Genomic DNA, 6,131 nt, shown 5'->3' with positions numbered 1-6,131 from the left:
TCATCATATTAGCAGAGAACCCTGTATTCTTGTTAAATGAGGAACGAATGGCTCCCGCCAGCAATGGTAAATTGTCGTCACAATTTCGCTGTTCGCCTTTGAGGTAGCACCGGACTGTGCTCATGATAACGGCATTATACCTTTCCACCTGGCCATTGGAACAAGGTCGTATGGGGTTGTCCTTGTTTTTGTTATCTCCAGTAGGCTACAGAGCTCATGAAATAATTGTCCGTCGAAATTCCGACCCTGGTCAGTATGGATCTGAAGAGGACATCCAAATCTTGAGAAAAAGTTATTAACGGCCGTCTTTGCAACTGACTCTGCATTTTGATTGGGCAAGGGGAAGATCTCAATCCACTTAGTATATTGATCTATCATGGACAAGATGTATTTGTTGCCACTCTTACTTTCCACAAGTGGTCCTAGAATATCCATATGGACTCGTTCCATGGGTATGCCGGCATGGTACTGACCTAAACCGCCCTTCGCGTTCCTGGAAGCAGCCTTGTTAACACTACACGCTTCACATGATCTGACATAAAAAATGACATCCTGTCGCATTCCGTGCCAAATGCACCGTTGCTGCAATCTGCCCAAAGTTTTGTCCCTACCTAAATGGCCCGCGGATTTATTGTCATGACAGTATTTAAGGACCTCCTTCTTCAATTCCTGTGGAACAAGAAGCAGGAAACGGGATCCGACAGGTTCGATCCAATGATCCATCGACAATTTCCAGGTGTTGTTTACAGCTCCACCAGTGCTAAATAGCTGCATTGGACAACTGAAGCTCAAGTTGTGAGGGTGGACTATTCTCCTGTAACCAGATCATTACTTTTCCCAGGTCTGGGTCAGCTTCCTGTTTCTTACCAATGTCTGTACTACTAAAGCCAACCATCCAATTGGTGGCTGAACGTCCAGGCTTTTCCTTGGACTGCTGCTCCAGACTTCAGACAGCTAATGGGACAACATTGTCTACATCATCTTCAAATTTCCGCCACTGATGGTGGGCTCTGGAGCAGTAGTTACATCCACCGCAAGGTAACGACGTCAGTTCAGCTCCTGCATAATAGCAGTCACAGGGATCTATGGTATCTGGGATGCGACTCAGGCTGTCAGCGTTTATGTGCTTACGTCCAGATCTGTGTTGGATGACCATATCATACTGGGCAAGCTCCTCTAACCATCTAGCTAACTGTCCTTCTATGTTCTTAAAGCGCAAGAGCCACACCAAGCTATGATGGTCTGTCCTGACTACAAACTGCCTACCCAATAGATAAGTCCGAAATTGTCTGGTAAACGTAGCTAAAGCCAACAGCTCCTTCCTGGTGGTACAGTAGCGTTTTTGGGCAGGTGTTATTACCTTGCTGGCATAGGCTATGACACACTCCTTTCCATCGTGTACCTGTAGTAGTTCGGCAGCAACTGCAGTGTCTGACGCATCAGTGTCCAAGATGAATTGTTCATCAGGGTAAGGAAAAGCCAAGGTGACAGCACTAACTATTGCATCTTTGATGGTTTCAAAGGCAGCTTGTTGTTGGCTAGTCCATTCAAACTTAGTTGTTTTCTTTGTTAAAGCGTGTAGTGGCTGTGATAATTCTGCCAGGTTGGGAATATGATCCCGATGATAGTTCGCATATCCAAGGAAAGATTGAACATCCTTCTTTGTGGCAGGTGGTGGCCATTTTCTAACGGTGTCAATGTTCTCTGGATTAATCGAAATGCCATGTTCCGAAATCAGCTTTCCAAGATATACAACCTCTTTTTGAAACAGAGAGCACTTCTTTGGCTTAAGTTTCAGGTTGTTATCATGGAATCTGGCTATTACCATGGCAAGAATTTTCAGATGATCCTCAAAACTTTTCCCCAAGACGATTACATCATCCAGGTATGCCAAACATTGAGACCAAGTCAACCCAGACAGAATCAATTGCATTACACGTTGGAAGAAGGCTGGATTATTGCACAGTCCAAAACTTAGTCGTACATGCTCAAACAGCCCATACTTTGTTATGAAGGCTGTTTTATGCCTGTCTTCCTTATGGATCTGGAATTGATAATATCCAGAGGACATATCTAGGCAGGGCATAAATTTAACACCACGCAGTTGTTCTATGCATGATTCAATCCTTGGGAGTGGAAAAGCATCCTTCCTTGTAACGGCATTCAACTGCCGGTAGTCTATACAGTACCGTATATTTCCATCCTTCTTCCGTGTCTACTCGATGTTCAATCTTAGTGAAATGTCCTATGTCCATATCATCCTTTGAGAATGTGTCCTGATATGTCGTTAACGGCTGGCATAACTGCTGGATTTGCTCTTGGGTAAGATATTTTTTGGACCTGTCTAATAAGTCACTTAAATGTGGCGGGACAGGAACTTGTGCAAGTGGCTTATCCTCCTTTACTTGGCGTGATATCTGGCTCAACACCAAGCACTTCCTCCACTTCAATTCCAACCCCTATTTCAGTATTCCTTGGGAGGGAAATGCTGTTGTCTGAGAGGTTCTTTATGACCACTGGTACCTTTGAGTTGGCGGAGACAATAGTGTGTGGCATAACAGCTCCTCTTAAATGGAGAGTCGGCTGGACACAAATGTCAGTGCTCACACATCCGTTATTTCTTGCCTGGAGCTGCACCATAGTCATTGGTGGAATCGTAAGCCTCTTTTCCAACTGTACTCTACATATCTAAGCACACCTTTCTCCAATTCTTAAAGCCTTTGCTAACACCCTCTCTTTTCCTATCTGGACGGTGTACTCGAGAAAGTCAATTATTGCGTGCAGATGGTGCAAAATGTCTAGTCCGATAATTAAGCTGTCCGAGATGTTAGCGATTATAAGTTTCCACTTTGTTTCTGTCTTCCCTATTTTGATGGTGGCATGATTACCAGACCTGGCCATGATTTTACTCCCACTACCTGCACCTTTAAGGTTCAGTAGTTTTGCAGTGGACTCAGGTAGCTTCAGCTGTCTGGCAAACTCTTCACTGACAACCGTAACCTGGGAGCCCGTGTTTATTACTGCTTCCACTGTCACACCATTTACCTTTACTGGCAGTATGAGATTTATTGCTCCATTGTCAGTGTCTGGTGTTATTCCTCTCACCTCTCTTGTTTCTGGTGTAACTGTAACCTCGGACACTGGTGACCCAAGATTATCCACCGGAGGTTGGCCAGGGAAACCGGCACATAGCCCCAGGGGGACAGATCTATAGGTGGACGGCCTGTGTCAACTGGATGGATCGAGGACTGGCCTACATCCCCGATCCTTGCCTGTTTAACGGCTTAGGTGGAGGTGATAATATGACCTTTTTAGGACACTGGTTGCTGTAATGTCCTCTCTCGTGGCAGGTGTAGCATTCGACATCTCTTATCGGACTTCGGCCTGGACTAGGGGACCTAGATCGATTTCTGTCCTGTTGTCCCATGGACAGTATCGACAAAATCTTAGACACATCACCTTTTATGCTGTCCACATCATGTTCAGTCTTGGTCATCCTATCCTCCATATTTTGTTGCCATGTCTGCTTGTAGGTCGGTTTATTCATGACACGGACGCTGGCACCGGACTCACCATCCGAATCTTCGTCTTCAAACTGCACTTTCCTTACCTCTGGCTTCTTATAGCCTAGCAATATTCTTTGGTTGTGAATAGAGCTCTTCACATACTGTAATGCCTGATCAATCCGAGTAGGATTCTTGTCTATAGCAGACAATGCAGCTTTCTTATCGTTGCAGCCCTTCAGGAAAGCATCCACAGCCATCATCTCCACAATTTCTTCTGTTGCATCAGCGTACCCGTCTGTTGCCAATTCTTGCACACGTTCCGCATATTCCTCTATAGATTCTTCCATCATTTGCCGAACATCTTGTAATTGTCGTCTCATTGAATGAGGAAGCTCTTTGTTCCCAAATCTTTGTGTCATTTTCTCCATGAGGCACTCAAAATTAGTTTGTACCGAATGGGGACGAGTACTAAAAAATTTTAGGGCCTTACCCCTAAGACAAAGCAAGAAATTGTCTAACTTCTGCGCTTCATCCCAGTCAAACCGATTTGCGGTGTGGACAAATTGTAAATGGTACGATTTCCAGTCGCCACTACCATCGTAGGTCAACAGCTTTGGAAATTGTGGCTGTTGTAGATAAGAAGATTTCTTGAATTCCTTCTTGATGGAACTTACATCTGAAGACTTATTATTTACCCTAGCCTCATCCGCTGTTTCTTTCGGTTCTGATGTGCTGTCTTTAGTATGGGTCCCATTTGACGATAAAGTCTTCCCACTATAAACATTCTGTGGTGCTAGTGCCTCAATAGTCTTTGTTGTTTTGAGGTGTTTGAGCTCCTCCTCAAGTTTTTTAATGAGTGTGCTTTGTTCGCAGAGTCTTTTTGCGTGTAGCTTTATTGTATCCTTAGAATTCTCTAATAATTGTTCTTGCTGGTCTAATTTCTCCATTAATTATTTACGGTCGTCCTTTAACTCCAAGATGCGCTGTTTTGACTCGTCCAACTTTTGTTCATGTAACTGTCTTTGCGCCTGTAACTCAGTTTTTTAATTTTGTTGACTTATTTCTTCCTGGCTCTTAAGTTGTTTTGTATATTCTTCCAACCTGTCTTTATTTTCTCGTAACCTCTTGTCAAGCAGTTCATTATGCTTTTATCACGTTTGAATTTCATCGTTTAAATCTTCGACATGCGTCTGATTTGATATTTTTAATTTTTTAAGCTCTAATGTAGTAGCTACCCCCCCTTGTTTTGCTATTACTGCTTCTATGTTGTATTTTTCAACCAACTGTTTGAGATGTTTCATATCTGTTGTCTCTTCTACAGGTATGTCAAAGGTTATTCTACCTGCTGCAACTAAGGGATCCCATATTGTAGAAGGAATTTCCGAAAGTAACTTTAAATCTTCCAATGTCAAGCGTCCTTTAGTTTTCCTTTCTTTTAATATGGTAGTCGCTCTCTTTTCCCCGATGTCACGGAGTTGCATCAATTCCTCTTTTGTTGCCGTGTTGACGTTTACCGATATACCCGACATGATGTTATATTAAAGTATTAATGTTTATATACACTAATATTATTTATCAATATATATTTTTAAACGTTGTTATGGTTTATTTATTAAATTAATATATTTAATATCAATGTTGCTTTAAATTATATTCTAGTAAGGCAAGGAAAACCTGCGCAATAACAAGAATATCGATAGTTATTTAATTTTTTGTTATTTTTAGCCGGCAAGGGAAACCTGCACACAGCTAAATTAATATTTATTCTGGTTTTGGTAAGGGAAACCTACACAATAACCAGATTCGGTACGGTCACATAATTATTTTAATGTTTATTATTGTTTCAGCTAGACAAGGGAAACCTGTACATAACCAAAACACTAACTAGAGTAAATATGGATTTATATGAACACAAAATTGCAAAGTTTAAATGTGTTCTTCAGTATAGATTATAAACTAATCAATACTGTAATCACTATGACTATCCATAATGATTAAGAACTAAATTTTAATTATTATTAAATTTTAGTTGTTATTAAATAATTAATAATAAGTTAAAAGTTTAATATACTAACCAAGCAAGGAAAACCTGCACTATGGTCAATAATATTCACACAAAAATATTACATATATGTACTATGTTAAGCCGCGGACTACACAATTTGTAATTAAAGACTTTCAAAATATTATTCAAGACTAATAACAATGTAGCCAGGGAAACCGGCAGTTTGTTACAATTGTCCTATTGTAATGGACCAAAAAGAAAAGCAAATGTTTGTTTTCATTTTGTTGTGTCTGTGTGAATGCAGATTTAATAACAACAGGCCAGGAAAACCGGCACTGAATTGCTATATGTAGGCCTAATTTATTGTCCTGCTAAAGAATACCAAGGGTGAAAACCTTTTCAAAAATAGTTTGTTAATAAATAATTATCAACATGGTAAGTATATTGATACTGAATGTACAAAAAATTTGCAGACTTTCACCCAAGTTTATAACATATGTGTATGCACTAACATAATGGGGTGGGCTATTTTAATTGGTGCGAAATTGTGTAGGCATACAACAAAAATAAACACAATCCGTATCAGAACTAATTCCTGACGCACTACAATACTGGCAGCA

Source organism: Perna viridis, chromosome 5 (genome assembly GCF_037379345.1).
Source record: "Perna viridis isolate PV_CMFRI_1.1 ecotype Kerala chromosome 5, ASM3737934v1, whole genome shotgun sequence".
Taxonomy (NCBI): Eukaryota; Metazoa; Mollusca; class Bivalvia; order Mytilida; family Mytilidae; genus Perna; species Perna viridis.
Note: the sequence above shows the minus strand (reverse complement) of the source record.